Source organism: Lepus europaeus, chromosome 4, assembly GCF_033115175.1.
Source record: "Lepus europaeus isolate LE1 chromosome 4, mLepTim1.pri, whole genome shotgun sequence".
Classification (NCBI taxonomy): domain Eukaryota; kingdom Metazoa; phylum Chordata; class Mammalia; order Lagomorpha; family Leporidae; genus Lepus; species Lepus europaeus.
In genome coordinates this window covers 86,698,022-86,717,297 of record NC_084830.1, presented here as the reverse complement: position 1 = coordinate 86,717,297, position 19,276 = coordinate 86,698,022, and positions in this window count along the sequence as shown.

Genomic DNA, 19,276 nt, shown 5'->3' with positions numbered 1-19,276 from the left:
CTATACACAGCAGACTTGCAAGTATTGCTGTACTTAGATGTGGAACAAACTGCTTCCTCAGCCAGAGAGGAAGATAATGATCCAAGCTAAGCTCAGCCCCCAGTTAAGAATCAAGGGACACTGCTAGCAGGACACACAGTACCCAAAGGAAGCTGCAAAGTCAGGTGCAATGCAAGCTAATTGTTCCCCCTAGGAAACAGCAAATGTGTGGCATCAACATCAGGGAACACAGCTGATAGTAACACTCCAGAACCAGTTATTAGTTTGTTGGTTGAATTATTTAGTCACGCATTCAGCAGATGTCATTTGGAATCTTACTGTTTACCAGACATTATGTTGATGCTGAGAGATATCACTATTTGCCTTAGGAAGATTTCAGTGTAGTGGGATATTTCAGTGTAGTGGGATGTACTTCAAAATATGGAGTAGGCCATTAAGATGCCACTTGGGATGCCTGCATCACATATCCAAATGGCTGGTTCAAGTCCCAGCTCCACTCCTTTCCCAACTTCCTGCTGATGTGCACCCTGGGAAGCCAACAGATGATGGTTCAAGCACTTGAGTCCTTGCTACCCCTAAGGGAGACTCTGATGGAGTTCTAGGCTCTTGGCTTTTGTCTGGCCAACTCTGGCTGCTATGAGCATCTGGGGAATAAACTAGCAGTTAAAAGATCTCTCTGCATTTCTTTCTCTCTGATGGCTAAATAAAATGAAAATAAATAAAAAATTTAAAAACCTAAAATAATATAGAGTACTAAGTACCATGATAAGAAATTGCTTCAAGTTGTAGCATCTATGCCAGCATGAATGTCTTAAATCTGGCAACAAGCTATAAAAAGCAATGATTCAGGCACCTACAACCTGGATCCAGGTCTGACTGGCAGTCAGACCATTCAAGGAGCAACATAAGAGCCTGTCTTAAAGTACTGCTTACCTCGAAGTTCTAACAGGCTGTGGTCTAAAGTTCCCATAAGAATAACAAGGGCTGCTTGCTGAAATGCCAGCCACAATAATTGCTACAATTTTAAAGCACTGCTTGTGTATCAGGAATTAGGCTAAATGCTTTAAAAGCATTATTTCATCTCATGGCAAAACACTGTATGAGGAATTTATCATACATGAATCTTACTGCTAACAATCACCCATCTTCATTTTCTAGATGGGAAAGCAGAAGATAGATGAGTTTTAATAATGTGCTCCAGCTTGTACATGGCAGATGCAGGATTCACCCTTGGGCCTGTTGAGTGGTAAATTTCCCTCGTTAGATTGCATTGTGTAGCCAGATAGTCCTGACTGAGCTGATTAAACCTGGGGTTACAGAGCCAACTGCAGTCAACTTCTAGAGAATTCAGGAGAAATGAGGCAAAAGTAGATATAGCATGTGTTTAGCATCTCTGATTCAATGAATAATGATAATAATAATAATAATGAAAAGGGGGTAAAATAGGCTTACATCGCACCACCAACACAGGTCAGTATTTTAAAACCTGTTGTTATCATTTTATATAAAATTTAAAAATGTGTATTTTGAAACAACTAAGAAGAATATTGAGAAAAAAAATGTTTCCATATAGAACCCCCATCCAGTAATGTTCCTACTCTGAGTAGATTTGAGTTTAGAAAATGCATTAATAGAAATAGAACAACATGGCATAAGAGTAGTGAAGAAAAAACTAGAAGTTAATACCAAGTTTTAGTTCTTTGGGAGAATATTTATCTGTGTTGTTCATTCCCACTAAGGAACAAATACAAAATAGGCAAACCAGGTGAAAAAAAAACTGTTAGTTCAATTCCATACAATAATTTGATAATGAACTTTTACCCTGTGCTGAACAAAATGCTTAATAAGATACTTAAAGCTCCATACCAGTCTTCCAGGTGCAGAGGAGCCCATGCAGGTACAATCACCTGATGTCTCCCAGGGTTTGCATTAGCAGGAAGCTGTAATTGTGAGTAGAGCCAGGTATTGAACCCGGTCACCCCAAATGTTGCAGATGTGTTTAACTTTTTTTAATATTTATTTATTTGAAAGGCAGAGTTACGGGGGAGGGGTAGAAGGAGGAAGAGAGAGAGAGAGAGAGAGAGAGAGAGATTTTCCATCTGCTGGTTCACTCTCCAAATGACCACATGGCCAAAGCCAGGAGCCAAGAAGTCCTTCTAGATCTCCCACATGGATGGCAGGAGCCCAAGTCCCTGGGCCATCTTCCCCTGCTCCATGGGGCAACAGAGACTCAACTACTTGAGCTAATGCTTGTTGCCTCCTAGGGTCAACATTAGCAGGAAGCTGGAATTCTTAGCACAGCCAAGATTCTAACTCAGGTACTCTTACACGAGATGCAGACATCCCAAGTGGTATATTAACCACTAAACCAAATATCTATCCCCAGGTGGTTTGTTTTTTAATTATTATGTTTACTCTCTATGGTGGAACATGACTATAAAATTTAAAACAAACGTAACTAGTTTATTTGAACAAGATAATCCATGTTTACAAATGACTGGTCTCAACAATGAGGATAACAAAATTAGTTGGATTTTCCTACCAGCAAGCAGCAGGAGTGAATTAACTGTAGATTAAATGATCCATATTATTCTTGTCTCCTACAGCCTACCCTAGCAAGCAGTCATTCTCATTAGATAGTTGCTTGATTGATTCTCATTAGATAGTTGCCTGACAACTATGGCTGACTACCCTGTTGGCCAGGGTATCTAACCTTCCAGAGCATGTCAGTCATCAGTCATGACCTGTCAGTTACACTGGGGTAGCAATCAACCTCCAAATCTCAGTAATTTAAAACATTCATGTTTATGTCCACTGTAGACCTGCCAAAGGCTCAGCTCTGCACAGCCGTTAGTACAGGATCTAATTTGCTTCAGTAGGCACTGTCTTGAAATGTGTTATTCAGCATTAGAGAAATGCAGATCCCACACTGGCACTTAAAGCTTTGGTCAAACACTTTGGTCAAGTAAGTCACATAACTACACCTAACAAGATAGAAAGTGCCACCCTACAACACTTCTCGAAGGGAAATCAGAAATATCTGGTGAACTGCATAAGTAGCTACCACACAGAGCGGGGTCATTTCCCCCTCACTTTGAAGTGCATTCTGGGATGATCTAGCTTAATCTCCTCCCAGATCTAAATTTAGTATAACAAATGATCCTGTTTTCTATTTTCAAGATAGTTTGCTCCTTCGGCCTGAAAACCTTCATTTCACCACGAAACACACCAAAAGATTTTAACTCCCCTTCGAGCATAAGGAAACAGGTCATCTCCTCTACCAGGAGATCAGAGTGTTACCAGCAAAAAGGATTCCTTTCATTCTTCCATGATTAATCCATGAATTAGAAAACAAACACAGTTATTATCTCACAGAGATATTCTGCCATAATAAATTCTCTATAAACCTTCTGTACAGTTTTACAAAAGCTCCACAAGATACCGTATGAAGCTTACCAGTTGTCATCAATACAAGACAATTTTAATTTAAAAATAACTCACATCCTTATCAGTGAAGTACAGAAAAGAATCTTATATTTTGGATTTCATCAACTCATATTTTCACATATAAGTACTAGTGAATATAAACATATTCTGTTTATTTGTTTGAGGCTTGTTCTTACTTGAGGTAGTATATACTATCGATTTAGTCACATACACTCAATTTTAAATCCCTGTTCTGTTCCTTAATAGCTAACTTAGCTTTCAAAGTTACTAGGGCACATTGAACCTCATTTTCTTCCCTCAGACAACTGGAATAATAATCCTTTCCTAGAGGGTTTGAAAAAATTACACAAAGCGATATTTGTAAGATTATTGGCACCATGCCTGGCCCAATTCACAGTCAACATTTGGACTTCTCTCTCTTTCCATTTGCTTAGGCAAGACTGTGCTGCCCTGTTCAGATTGCATCCTGAAATAGGATGCCTAGGATGTGTACTTCCTCTTTCAACTAATCATGCAGAATAATGAGTAATTAGGGAATGTAAGATTAGAATAAACAAAATTCCTGAAGACATTTGGTTTCCAGAATGCCAGTAATTCAATCCAGAAATACTTCTGTAGCTTGTAAAATCCCACGTTGTTTGTCTGGAGTTCTTGCACTGCGTGCGTCCCCTCAGATCTTCGTAAATGACAACACATAGGAAGGTCCAGCTTATGAATCAGGACTGTGTAATGACCTACGTGGATTCCTACTGCTCTTTCTGTGTGAGGGGTGACCAAGCGCCCAGAACACCCAGGGAGAGCTCCACAGTGCTGAGCTCCCTGCAGTGACTGCTGTTTCTTATGCCTAAGTCCAGCTGTGTCTTTACCCTTTCTCACACCACTGGTTTATATTCATTCATTCTTCCTCTCTTTTTCTATCTCATTTTCTGTTTCCTTCTTATCACCTCTTCTTTTCTGGTTCCTAGTTAAATGTGTTCTCCCAATGTTTTCTCTTGCCATTTATGCTTCCGTAAATTATTGGTCACATGTTCATCTACTCACCCCTCTTCCCACAATGTGCTATTTATCGCCTATTGTGACTGTCAATATTTGCCTTACCTTTTAGTTTTATATAATCCCAGAATCAGAGGCTATCTTCTATCCTGCCTATGTGAACCTCCTACAAAAGCCTTCAAAACCAGCCTTCTTTCCTGGAGAGCCTGTCCAATGGGGAGAAACTTTCTTCAGGATACCATTTATGGCATTGTTAGAGAAATCTAATATTTAGGAAGATGTTCTGTACATTCTTTTGTAAACTTGTCTCCCTGTTATTTCTGCTGACTGATCTCAGTTGCATATTCTGGAGCCCTCATTTTCATGACAGTCTTCTCAATATCTGAAAATACCAGTATCACCTCCATAAGTCCCCTGATGCTGAAAAAATGCATATTCATTTTTTCTCCTATTACTTTGGCTTCTAATGATAACTGATCTAACCTTTCCATATAAATTTGTTTTTCCTTGGCCCTACTTTTTCAGCCATGCTCCATTCTCTTGCTCCCCAGACCACATGCTGATATAATTTATAAAGTGTATCTATCATCCAGGAAACAATATGATTTCAGAACACAAACAACCCAAGTTCACTTCTCTTTGACTGTTTCCTCCCAAACAGAACATTACTGTACAGGTATCCAAAGTCTGAAGATCAAAATAGACAACAGACAGATCATAGATAAAAATAGAACACTAGGGGTAGACATTGTGGCACAGTGGTGAAGCTTCTAGTTGAGACACCCCCATCCCATATTGTAGTGCTTGGATTTGAGGCCCAGCTCTGCTTCTGATGCAGCTTGCTGCTGATGTGCACCCTGAAAGACAACCTGTAATGCCTCATGAACTTGAGCCCCTTTCACCTTCATGGGAGACCAGAATGCAGTTCCTGCTCCTACCTTTGGTCTGGCCCAGCACTGACTGTTGTGGGCAGTTGGGGAAAGAATTAGGACATGGAAAGATATCTCTCATTCCACATCTCTGTTGCTCTTTCAGATAAATAAGTATATATAAATAAGTATATATATATATATATATATATATATATATATAAATTCTGACTCACAATCTGCAGCAACCAGCCTAGAAAACCAATCTATTTTCTACAGTAACCATGCCAGGAAGTACTGAGCAATGCTCAAGTCTGACTTGTAAGAAGTCAGATGGCTTTCTCTATCTAGTAGTCATCCAGGAAGCCTAATGGTAACATCTATAATAATAGCAACAAATGGCCAAAATATGATCAATAATTGGCAGCTTCACTTATTTTTGCCCCTGTGTACAATTCAGGACCAAAAGACAAGCATGTTCCCCTGCCTATCTGTGTGATGTCTACTTCTAGTGAACCACCTTCAGTTTCCTCTGGCTCACAACCTCTACTGGAGACACATGTGAAACAAATCCTTTCTCTACTAGGAACTTTTGTCCCTCCTCTCTGACTGACTTTTGAGCTAAAGTGCTGAGATTTGAATCCAGTTCAACTTGTGTTCCTCAACACAGGGTACACTATGCTTCTGTTGAGTCCACAGTGTGGGATTGACCCTAAGAAGGCAGCCTTGGAATTCTGCATGAATATAAGTGGAAACTTGGATGCAAGGACCAGTATCAAATCGGGAAGGCAAGAACCAGCATTAACACAGTGTGAAAAACAATAAGATAAACAATGAGGTTGATCCTAATTTTTAACAGCACTGAAAAAAAAACCTTTGGTATTTATGCTATCAGGCTGAAGGCACGACTTGCAGGTGTATTTACATGAAGAATGTCATCAACTGCAGAGTCCTTATCCTTTATTTTTGCCTCCCCCATCAAACAGAGAGTACTGTCTGAGCTGTGTGGAGCTGTGGCAGTGATGGAAAGGATGCATGGCAGATAAAAAGCATGCACTGTTTGTTGACGATAGTTATCTAACATATTTTCCAGATGCGTAGGCAGAAAGTAGTTAAGTGACTTACCAGTTTTCATAAAATAAGTCAGAGACAGAACAAGGAAGAGAACTCAGACATTTTATATTGTCAGGACTGGTTTCAGGTTTCCTAGGCTGCAAGATCAACGTGACAGCAGATAACAGAGTCAAAGGAGAAATATTAAATGGCATCACTTTAAATTACTTTTAAATTTATAAAGAAGCTATAACAAATGAATCTTTGTGACAGAAACAAATTAAAATTATTAAAAGAGAATAGCTTTTATCCTTCCACAGAATTAAAGTTTCACTGACAGCAATGTTCTCATAGAATTTTCTATTTGATTTTTGGTGACTTAATGGAATGAAGTTATGATGTCAGTCACAACAGTATATGCAAAAGATAATTACAGAAGATAAATATAAAGGCAATTGCAAAGATGAAGAAGTGTAGCCCAGCGAGTTTTCCATAAAGCAATACAAAGAATTATAAATAAAATGAAGCAAATTTTTCGTTGTCACCAATAGAGTGTGCAGGTGAGATCTTATACTGGAACATAGCAAGTCATTAAGCATCCAGGTTTCAACATCAGACAATACCGCCAAGTCTCTTAACTTATTCCTTCATCACCTGCACTTCCTCTCATTTCTCCATATAACACACAGTTACAGGTATAGGTAGATATAGTATTGATTGAAAGTATACAAAGATTCTGTGGAAGTCAGTAACATTGCAAGCTAGAGGCGCCTGTTTAGCTGTGTATACGTTCCTGTCTGTGCCTGTGAGAAGCCCTAAGTCCTTGAGAATAAGTTCATCCTGTGAACTTCCAAGCATAAATCACACAAAATGGATGTCATTGATGACTTTCATCTGCAAATACATCCCACAAGCTTGGGAATATTTCAGAATTCAGGTCAACAGAACTGGGATGCAATTATTCAGGAGTGACTTAATTAAATTACACCTGTCTTGGAGAAAGACTGAACAGATGGAAAGACGTTAGCTGGGTAGAAATGGTGGCCCAGAGATTCAACTCAAGCACTGAATGGGGCAGAGGATGGTGGCTGGGACAGCATGGAGATCCCAAGTTGACTGTCTCCATGGGCACAGTGGTTTTGGAACCTGACACTGTTCAGCCTTTGAGTCAGGCAACAAACTATCTTGACCTCAACCTTCCAGGTACTAGTCAGGTTAGGTCAAGCATCCAGTTCAACAGCTGTTGGTATTTCTCATTGAACATTAATACATTCCATTTTGGTGAATTTCATTAGTATTAACTAGCACCTCGAAGTCAATTCGTTACTGGAATATTGACAATATCAAGCTTTTCAGCTTACAATGCTAACAGCCACATCTTTGCACAGAATTGAACTCAGTAATTTAAAGCCAAATTTAAAGTAGTTCTTGGGGCTGGTGCTGTGGTGCACTAGGTTAATCCTCTGCCTGCATGAATAAACGACATTGAAGATCTAGAATGAGACACATCAAGTTCAAATCCTAACTCCATCATGTACCAGATACAGGATATCAGGCCAGGTGTTTAAATAACCCAAGCTTCAGGATTATCATATCTAAGATAATAGTTCCAATAGTATCAACCTGGGACCTAGTAAATATTCAATGTGTATCAGATTGCTCACAAATGCCTCCTAAGCTTAAAATACCATTTGTCTACACTGTATTGCCTATCTGTAGTTAGTTTGGCAGCATGAACACTGCCTTCTGGTGTTCATGCTCTTGTCTTGGTCATGAGCCCTTTATGTTTGGGACATGTTGTTAACTGCAACCTAGCCCACCCTTGACTAATCACAAATCAATTTCAAAATCTCTGAGTCCCAGTAGTCCTCTTTATAAGACTCTACATGTTGAACGGCACTTCATAATCTTTTGTAATCACTCATGACTCAATTTTATTGATTCTGTCTCCAGAGCAACAGTGCAGCTGCACCTTCTCCACCCCTTACCCCTACCTTGTGTCGTACTTATCTCATTAGGTTGCCTCTTTCCAACATCTCTGGTTTGGAACACAGCTAATTGAATTAGAAGCTGTCTCATTCATTTTAGTACCTCAGTCCTGCCTTGCATATCATAGGGTCCTGAATAAATGTATTAATTTATGAATGATTATGAATAATAAATAAGTCAATGAATGTCCATTAAGAATTTGTTGGGTCATCCAAATTCATTGTGAAATTTCTGATATCTCTCTTTTTTTAGGATTTTTAGAATGTTTGAACTCATTCTGGCTTTCCAGATTCTTGCATCTATTTTTTAAGGACACTTTATGCTACATATGTATTCATTTTTCTCTTCCCTTTTGGTTTTGTGATTTTTCTTCCTATATTTTATGTAATTATTATAAATGTAAGGTCATTTATATGACTTTCCTTGGTAGGCATCTGACCTAGCAGTTAGCATGCTTCCTGGGACACCTGCATCCCACATTAGAGTGCTTAGTTTTGAATTATGGGTCCACTTTTGAGTCTAGCTTCGTACTAATGCAGCTTCTGGGAGGCCATGGCAATAGTTTAAGTAGTTATGTCCTTGCCACCCATGTGAAAGACTTGGATTGTGTTCCCAGCTCCTGGCTTTGGTCTGGCCCAGCCATGGCTATTGTGGGCATTTGTGGAGCGAACCAGTAGAGAGATCTCTGTGTCTACCTCTGTCCCTCTCTCTCCCTATCTCTGTATATGTGTCTGTGTGCCTCTCAGATAAATAAAGTGAATACACTGAAATTTTTTTAAATAAAAATTAAGTTTACTTTCTTTAGCTGCTTATGCTGTTTCTGTGCAGTTATAGGCATTGGTGATTGTACTTCCATCTCAATAACGCTCCCTTCCTGTTAGATATTTTCAGCTTGAGAAGCTAAGGTTGTCTGTATCACTTACTCTAGGCTGCCTGGCCTGCTGCCTAAGGGAGAAGTCCAGACCTTTGAAAGCTGAAACCACCCTTCTAAAGACTTGTGGTGGGCAGAAACGCAGTGTCTGCTTCCCTAGCCCATCCTTCTCCATGATTGCGGTTTCTGTGTCTTTTTCCCTGACAGTCTCTCTCCTGTGTGCATGGGTCTCTGTGGGTCTGTGTCTCTCTCTCATCATTGTCTATCTCTGTCTGCCTCTCTCCATCTCTGTCTCTCTTTCTGTTCTTTCTTCTCTTGCTTCTTTAATATCCATACTTTCATTCCTATGTTCCTTTAAATAATATTTTTCTGACATCTTTTTACTCTTGTATTCCCTTTCAGAGTCTCTCACCATAGAATCATGTCAGCCTTTTTATAAACTTTGGACAATCTGTTTTTCCAAAGTTTAGACTGCACATCTGACTAAGCCCACTGTTTCATTTCTTCACTGTTAGGGATTCCAAGATGACTTGCTTTCTCCAAGGTTCTGTATACCCTTTACTCCAACAGTAAATACTTTCTTGCTGGGTAGGATTAAGCACAGAATAGAACTTTTTCTTGTTGCTTCCACTACCTGCTGAGAAATGGAATTGTCGCTAAAGAATGATACACATTCTACTTTCTGTAGAAAGTCTTAAGAGTTGGAGCTATTCCTCACCACTATTTCTTGCTTTTGAACCAGTTTTTTTGGGGAGAATAAGATTCATTCTCTAGAACTTCTAGCTAGCCAGGGGGGTCTGTCTTACATATTCACTCGATCACTAGTTTCTGCTCCCTTTTTTCTACAAATCAATGTTTTCTATCCTTAACTTATGACTTTCTATAAGTTTTATATATATATATACGTATATATATATATTATTTGAGAAATATGGTTACTCCATTCTTTTGCAGCTGTTTCTTTTGGCTAGAATTTACCCTTTAGTTGTTTTATTTCCATCATGAATTTCGTGCCATCAATAGTTGAAAATGTTTAATTTCTAGATTGTGAAACTATTTGAGGTCAGGATCCATGTGATCTTTATTTTCATATTTTCAGAGGCTGGAATGGTGTTGAAACATATGTAATGCGAATTCATTAAACTGAACTGGGAGTGGGCATTTGCATAGTAGTTAGGATGCTTGTTGGGATACCTACATCCTATATAGGAGTTTCTGGGTATATTCCCAATTCCAGATTTCTTCTAATACAGACCCTGCAAGGTGGAAGTGATGGCTCAATTACATGGGTCCCTGCAACCCATGTAGTGACTTAGATGGAATGCAGGGCTCATGACTTAGGTCTTGCCCATCCCCAGCTGTTGTGGACATTTAGGGAGCAAAACAGGGAAGTGGTCTCTTTCTGTCTGTCTCTCTGCCTTTCAGGTAAGTAAACAAAAATAAAATAAACTGCACTGATGTTTGTTTTTCATGTTTAATTAAGTCTCACCTATACACTGTGCATAGATATATAAATACTTGAGATTTTAAGTGAATTTCAAATCTCCTGATTTCTCCTGAAAATTATATTTATTTCACATGTATTGTGATTTCTAGTCCACTAACATGATGAAAACTGAATTGCAAAAACTCTGCTCTCTATTCCATACTTTTCTTGGGGCTGTGTCTGAGTGTCCAGGACATACACAGTACCAAGGCTGGGGTTAGACATTTCCCTGTTTTCTGATCACATCCATCACCTACTTGATCCTGTGTCAGCAGTGTATGCTACCAACATCTCCCCATGAAACCATTCAGATGTGGAAGTCCCTGATAGCATCTGGCTGCCCATGGGTACTCGTGATTCATCCTGCTGCTCACAAACGTTGCTTCCAGAAACTCTGAGAATTCCTGAAAACACAAGGCAGCCCCTTCTTCTGCACACCTGGGAAACAGGCATAAAATCTTCTGCTCTCAGATAGCAAAAGCATCTTGGACTGAATGTTTCTGCCTTAAGGCAGACCCCACCAAGCCTGGTTTTCCCTAAGTCTTTCCAGCATTTCCCTGCAGTTCCAGAAAAAATTTCCTGGTCTTAAGACTCAAAGAGTTGAGGGTTTCAAGGAAGTATATGAAAATTTGCTTCTTTATATGATCTATATGATCTTCTCTCCCAAATGTTTGTGTTTTCTCTATTTCCCTAGGTGCTTAAGCTTGAGATATTCAAATCTATGAGGCACTTCTTTTCCTCAGCTCTCTACTGTCACATTTGTCTTCTCAGGTAACAAACTGAGGATGATCGCACTGCATGCTGGGAAGAAAAGGCAAAGTGGAAAATGAAGACAGCTGGAGGGGGACATAATAGATAAATGTTTTCAAAATTATCCTATTTTTCCCTGCTCACTGTATCTGCCCAGTGGTTTCAGGGCCATGCTGGGACCACAGTAGATAGTCCCTTACAGTCCTGACCAACAAAGATGATGTGAGCAGTGTTTGCTTGATAGTTAGGTAGACTTCAATCCTCATGGACAACAGAGCAGGGAATAAGGCAGCAGTATGAAAGGAGTGTGAAGGAGAGGGAGTTCCACTATTCGTAGCATGTGTCAGTCTCCAAGATTAGCAGCTTCTGACTGTCACGGAGTAGGTGTCACCAGATCTACTTTGTCTTTCTTCCTTTATCAAAAATGCTTAAGATCCAATCTGATAGTCTTAAAAACTACCTATTTCTAAATGCCAAATACAACACTTCAATCACTGTTTTTAACGATGTTCATTGCGTGTCGTGTGTAAGGCATAATATGTACTCAGTTCTCAGCATGTGTCAGCATGTAAAATAATGAGACAGATTGAGGAAGGGCAAGTCGGCCTTCTCCACGCTCAGAAGGGGGCAGAGCATAGTCATGACAACACGGAGTGAGAGGAGCTCGGAGACAGTCTGACCTGTGTAGGAATATATAAGGTAGACTAAGAGAAGATTTCCAATCTTCGTCCCAAGGGCAGTGAAAGCCTCTGCATCATTTAAGCTCAGATTAGTACAATCACATGTAGATTTCTAATAGCTCATCTGGTTGCCTGCAGAAAGCAGATTGGAGCACAGCACTAGCACAGGGGGATCTGAAGATCAATCAGGAGGTAACAGCAATGTCTAAATGAGGAAGGGTGCTGACCAATCAAGGGTAGAGAGCCAAAGATATTTGGGAGATCAAATAATCAGGATTTAATGTTTGAGGGAAACAGAGAAGCTTAAGGAGGGAGGAGTCCCTTTGGAAATCACTCTTTTTTTTTCTTCGACAGGCAAAGTTAGACAGTGAGAGAGAGAGAGAGACAGAGAGACAGAGAGAAAGGTCTTCCTTTTTCCGTTGGATCACCCCCCAAATGGCCGCCACAGCCGGCGAGCTGCGTTGATCTGAAGCCAGGAGCCAGGTGCTTCCTCCTGGTCTCCCATGTGGGTACAGAGCCCAAGCACTTGGGCCATCCTCCACTGCCTTCCCGGGCCATAGCAGAGAGCAGGACTGGAAGAGGAGCAACCGGGACTAGAACCCAGGTTGCCGACGTCGCAGGCGGAGGATTAGCCAAGTGAGCCACGGAGCCGGCGGGAATCACTCTTTTGTTATGTGGTTTACTTTCCTATAAATCATGCCCATGACTGCATACAATCAAACAAGCACAGGAAGTCAGTGGTTTATAATTTAGGAAGATATGAGGACATATATTAAAAACAATCCCTAACATTTGTTGAACAATTAGAAAGTTCTAAGAAGCTTTGCTTCTTAAAATTATCTCAGGAAGTCGATACCTTGCTAATATTCATTTCATAAGTGAAGAGACTGAGTCAAAAGGAAATTAATAACCGAGACAAGTCACACTCCAAAATTCGCAACACGTAAGCAATATGAGGCAAGTGGATTTACATTAGGATGTTATAAAATAGGAGAAAATCCATTCTAACTGGAGTGAATGGTTGAGTGACAGCTAAGAAACCCCTAATAGGATAAGAAAACTTTGAATTCACTCTTGAAAAACAATGGCATCCACAGTACAGAAATCACCTGTTTCTTTCACAAAGCTATTGGTCTAAGAAACGTTTTTTGAGCTCTACATATGGAACAAATGAAAGACAAAGTGGTAGGAGACAGAGATTTCCAATTCAATTTGCCTCTGATGGCTGTGCATGTGTGGATGAGTCACAGGTCTGTGGTAATGAAAAAGTTCTTGAAGATTAACGAGGCTGACTACAGTAATAGTGAACCAGGAGCTGATGTCTAAATAAGCCCCTTCACTGTAATTTAAATAATAGCAGAGCAAAGAAGAGAAGAAGAAAATTATTTGGGTAAATGTGACAGAGGAGTTAGTAGTTGTCATACTGGTCATGTAAATTCATTGGAAAGTACAAGAGTGTGGTGAGCAATTTGCGTATTCATTTCATTAGCCTGTATTGGGTTACTAATTGTCTCTTGAACATTAGCAGGCATTAGCTTTGGCTCTATATGGCCTAATGAACACTATGGTGCCATTTGCATAGGATTCAATTATTTATTAAATTCCCTAAATTCCTCCCCTGACAATGTTAACAGCAGTGACATGGGATGGAGGTACACAGAAGAAGTTAATTGGAAGGAAACTAATATGAAAGACTTATTTGGCCCAGCTTCCTCCTTCATGGACTTCCCGTCTTCCTTTTCCCTTTACTATAGTTTTCAGGATGTCTCAGATCTTCCCTGCTGTTGCCTTTAAACCCACTTTGGTCTAGTTCTTCAGGCTCTACCATTCTCTGTTACTGAAGGGTACTGGGAACCTAAGAACAGTCCAACACAATAGCCTCTCAGACAGTGTCCATTCAGTTTCTACATTCTGCTCACTCTCTTTGAATTTATGTCCTTGAATTACAACATCTCCTCCAAAGATGGTCCCTGGCCTTTTACCCTGAGGCAGTTCGGGACTTCACAGGCTCTGGGCACTTTTGCTTTTCCTGGCTCCTTTCTTCAAAAAAAAAAAAAATTTTTAATTGTGTTTTCCAACAGCATTTGTAGAAAGACAAGTATTATGTATTAGAACATTTGTTTCAGCCTTAAAGTCTTGTTGTTCTTGTGATTTTGAAACAAAGCATTTCCATGGGTCTTAGAGTATCACAAGGCTGAGGCATTGTGCCTCTGAGCTGAGGGATGAGCCACTCTGCAGGCCTCATTTGCTTCAGGTCCTTCCTTATCTCAACATAGATTTGTCTACTCATTTGTTGTCTGCCTGCCCCACCGCCCAGGTCAGCCACATGCTAACAGGGAGTCCTGTTGCTATCTTCAGTGGTCTTTCCCTAACATCTAAAAGAAGGCTTGGTACATGGCAACGTGGCAAGGTCTTAATATTTATCACATGAATCAATAATGAATGAGTTTTTCTCTCTTTTTGAGTTTCTTTCCTTAGCCTCTCTTTTTTGAATTTCTTTCTTTCCTCTTTTTTTTTTCTTTTGGTCCTCTCTTCTTCCATCTTCCTTTAAATAGAGCATTGATTTCTCTGTGGAGCTGCAACCCGCACTAGCTGAATATTTCACATGGTTCTTTCAGCAGTGCCAGGTCTCAGCATTTGGAGAACAAATCCCCCAAGCTTCTCTCACTCTCTCTCTCTCCTTGATGTTATTATCACTATCATCATCATGATAATTACTGGCATCTTTATACTAGTAATGCCATTATCATCTTTCAAATTGCAAATGTCTGGTATAAGGAGTTGTCATTAGATTCCCATTCTACCTGACACCAGATCTGATCTGTGCCCAGATTTTGCCCAGTCCTTCCTTTACCATCGTAGAACCATCATTTCAACTTTTTAAAAAGAATTCTGTTTTCTTTATTTAGAAAACAGAGAGTCAGAAAGAGAGAGCTTCCCACTCACTGGTTTACTCCCTAAATGTCAGCAACAGCTGGACTAAGCCAGGCCAAAGTCAATAGCTAGGAGCTTACTTCAGGTTTTGCATTTGATTAACAGAGATTCAGCTGCTTGAGCCATTACTGCTGCCCCATAGGATGTGCATTAGCAGGAAGCTGTAATTGGAAACAGAGTCAGTACTCCAACTCACCAATGTGGGATCCAAGTATCCTAAATGACATCTTAACCACTGCAGCAAATACCCAGACCTCCATGATTCATCCTTACATTACCCTTGCCCTTGCCTACATCTTCAGTAACCATTACTGGTGCAAGCACACTAATATTTTAACAAGTCTCTGGGTCTCTGGTCTTTCCATTCCTTATTGCAGGAATTACTTCTTTCTAGAAAATTCCCTGAGTTACAACATTTGGTTGATATCAATTGAACATAAAGTAAATTTCCAAGTCCTTGATGTGATACTCAACATCTTAGTGATGACTCAAATGTCTACCTTTATTTCCATAACTACAACATACCACTCTAATTTGACAGCTCCTGAAAATGTATATTACAGTTTTCTGCACCCTTTATTCAGATTATTCCTTCCATCTTGAAGATCACATATCATATAATACTCCAGTAGAGTGCAAAACTCTACCAGGTAGCAATTAGACCTCATACAACTCTGTCCTTCTTGGTACTAATACAATACTTTATATGGAAGAAGAAATTCATTTATTAACTTGGACATAAAGAAAATAAATAAAAGGAAAGTAAACATGGAGAGCATGAGCTTCTACCAAGGTATCATAGCTTATGTAAAAAGATGACAATTTCAACTTTTGCAGAAGATTAAAAGCAATAACTAAAGAGCAATAGTCAAATCAGATGCATCTACTTACATCAGGACAAGTTTAAGCTTTACAATCATTTAGCATGACAAACTCAGGCAAAGCTAATTTCAACCTGGATGAATGTTTCCATTTCAGAACTTTAATCTAATCAAGCAGAGTAAATTAATCAGAAACATCTGCCTTGCATCAAGAAATGCCTTGATCACTAAACTAGCTTTAATGAGACAAGCAACTAATTATATTATTCCTCTGATACAAAACAAGGAAAGGTTAGGCTACAAAAGGGATAATTTGCTTGAGTGTGAAAAAACACAGATAATGTGCAAGGATAATTCAACCATCTAAAAATTTACAGATGACCTTTATAATTAAAGGTATAACATAGTACTCTTTTAGTTAATTTCCTTCTTTTTATTTTATAAGACAAAACCAAATCAAACAAACAAACAAACAAAAAACGCTTGTTCTGGAAAGTTTAGACAACACAAGCAAGCCAAACTAGAAACACAATAATACAATCCCACTGCCCAGAGAAAACCATGCTTTAGATTTTGTTGTAGTTTTGCAGTTGTTGTTTGTCTTTGGGTGCAGTGTGTATATTGTATAATTGTGCATTTATATGGTCATATATTCATTCTGTGTATTTAATAGATCATATTATAAAAGAATAGTTCATACTCTAAATCTTTCCCCCAACTTTATTGAATCTTTCCAATCATCCCTCCATATTTAGGTTTTTATTGTTTTAAGTTGTATTATATGACTCATAGAGAACAAACTCTTCATTCCCTCCAGTCTGAGACTACTGCCTTCTTCCCACCTCTGGAACCCATGTGCATTTTATATTACCACAACCCATGAAGATATTTTTAAATCTACAGATTATAAAATGTACATCAATAGTACACAGGAGTCACTGTGTACTTACATCCCATGTGGGATCTGTCCTTAATGTGTTGTCTAATGTGCAGTGATGCTATAACTCGTACTGAAACAGTATTTTTACACTTTGTGTTTCTGTGTGGGTACAAACTGATGAGATCTTTGCTAATTATTTACTGAATCGATCTTCTGTATATAAAGATAATTGGAAATGAAAAAAAAAACCTGGTGTTAAATTGGAAATGGCATAGAAAATTAATTAATTTTTTAAAAAAATATTATGTAGGATCTCTGTCTTTAATGTGCTGTACACTGTTATTTAATGCTATAACTAGTACTCCAACAGTATTTTTTTCACTTTGTGTTGCTATATGGGGGCAAACTGTTGAAATCGTTACCTAATATATACTAAACTGATCTTCTGTATATAAAGAGAATTGAAAATGAATCTTGATGTGAATGGAAGGGGAGAGGGAGCGGGAAAGGGGAGGGTTGTGGGTGGGATGGAAGTTATGGGAGGGGGGAAGCAATTGTAACCCATAAGCTATACTTTGGAAATTTATATTCATTAAATAAAAGTTTAATAAATGAAAAAATGTACATCAATAATATATATATATTTATTATTGATATATATATAATGATATATATATCATTTGACTATTAAGATCAAAAGATTAAAGTCTAAGTATATATACATATAATAGACATAAATTAGATAGCATATATGTGAGTATTGTTAACAATTGAGTCACATATGTTATATAGAGAAAAAAAGAGCTGACAGATTTAACTCATTAACATAAGATTTTGCACTGTGAAGGTACTTCAACAAGTTCATGAAAAAATGGAATTAAAACATGAGTTTATTTTGGTGCCAAAATGTTGAAATCCACAAAGGGCCTTCAAAAAGTTTGTAGAAATTTGTGTTATGAAAAAACTATGTTATTTATATGTCATCTGTTCATTTTCAAATGGTTATCTTTTAGCACTATTTTTATTTTTCATCTTAACAATTTATCCTAGGATTGCATCAAATTTTTAGTTTCTATTAAAAGCTGGTGATCTCAAATAATTTTTCCCAAAAGTTTTACTAATTATTCTAACATCAATTTTTAAATTTTTATTCCACTAATAAACTATTTTTACTGGTTTTATTGATATTTGTCTGTGAATCTATTTGAATTGCTTTATCTGTCTTTTGAATTGCTTGTCCCATTGCTTTTTTATCATGATACCTTATAATACATTTTCAAATGGCAGGAAAATTATGCCCTATCCCATTTTTGCCTTCTGTAAAATTATTTCGCATTTTAGACTCACATTGTGATTCTTTTTATACTCTCATGAAATTTTTTAGAATGTAATTCAACTTACATTAAATAGGATGTTTAAAATGCACATAGAGTAACATTTTTATAGCATTAAGATTTCAAATTTAAGAAAGTAATATGTCAAAGATTCTAAGATGGCAGATTTGAGAGTGACATGCTATACTGGGCTAAGGGCAAATAAAGAAGAGAAGAGTGTAGGAAGTGCACTCCCACGGGAGAATTGGAGAGAAAACCACACTGGAAGTCTTGCAGGAAGAGAAGAAACAATGTTGACCTGTGAAGAGGGTGTGGATTTGAGCAGATGCTGTGGCCAAGAGCCAGAGTGGGAAGCAGTTCAGAGATGGAGTTGAAACCAAGCTGCAGCAATCCATGGTGATAGACCAGGAAGGAGAGCATTGTGTGGGTCTGGACTATAGCCCTTGGGGCTGGCAGTTGCTGGTGGTTACCTGCAGACAAAATGGAAGAGGATGGCGACATTTGTTTCCCCTCAACTTCCCCAAAACAGTGCCCAGCTGAGAGAGAGCAGGCACCATTTTGGGTTAGGACAGCAGCTACAGAAGCCTTTGTGCAGACACAGAGCAACTGATTGAGACGGGACACTTAATCAGCAGTGCCGATGGCAGTGGTGGGAAGGCAGCAATGTTTGGCCAGTGGCTCTTGTGTGCATGTGTGATCTGACGATCCTAGTGGAAGAATGGTCCTCAGTCTCCACTGACTTTGAGCCTAGCTGGAAGGTGGCTAGGCAGCCACGTGTTATGGTGGGGCACCTGTACCCTCACAGGATCAAGACACTTAGGCAGAGCTTCTCTGGGGATATCTGCCACTCTGTTGACTGGATAGGCTGAAGGAACACAGAGAAATATCTGGACCTGGTGAATCTGGGAGCTTTGTGTGCTGACAGTGTGGGGATTTGGTGGTTACATGAGAAGGTGAAGGGTGTAGCTAGGTACTGATATCTACCACACCCAGTTTGGGTGTTACTCTAGATGCTCACCCTACCCTGGATCATTGACCAGAGCAGCCCAGCCACACACACCACTTACATCTTGGTATTTACTAAAAATGTAGACATTGCACTAAGCCACAGAGGTATAACTCAAAGATAAAAGCCATCCAAAGGAAAAAAAAAAAAATAAACTCCACAA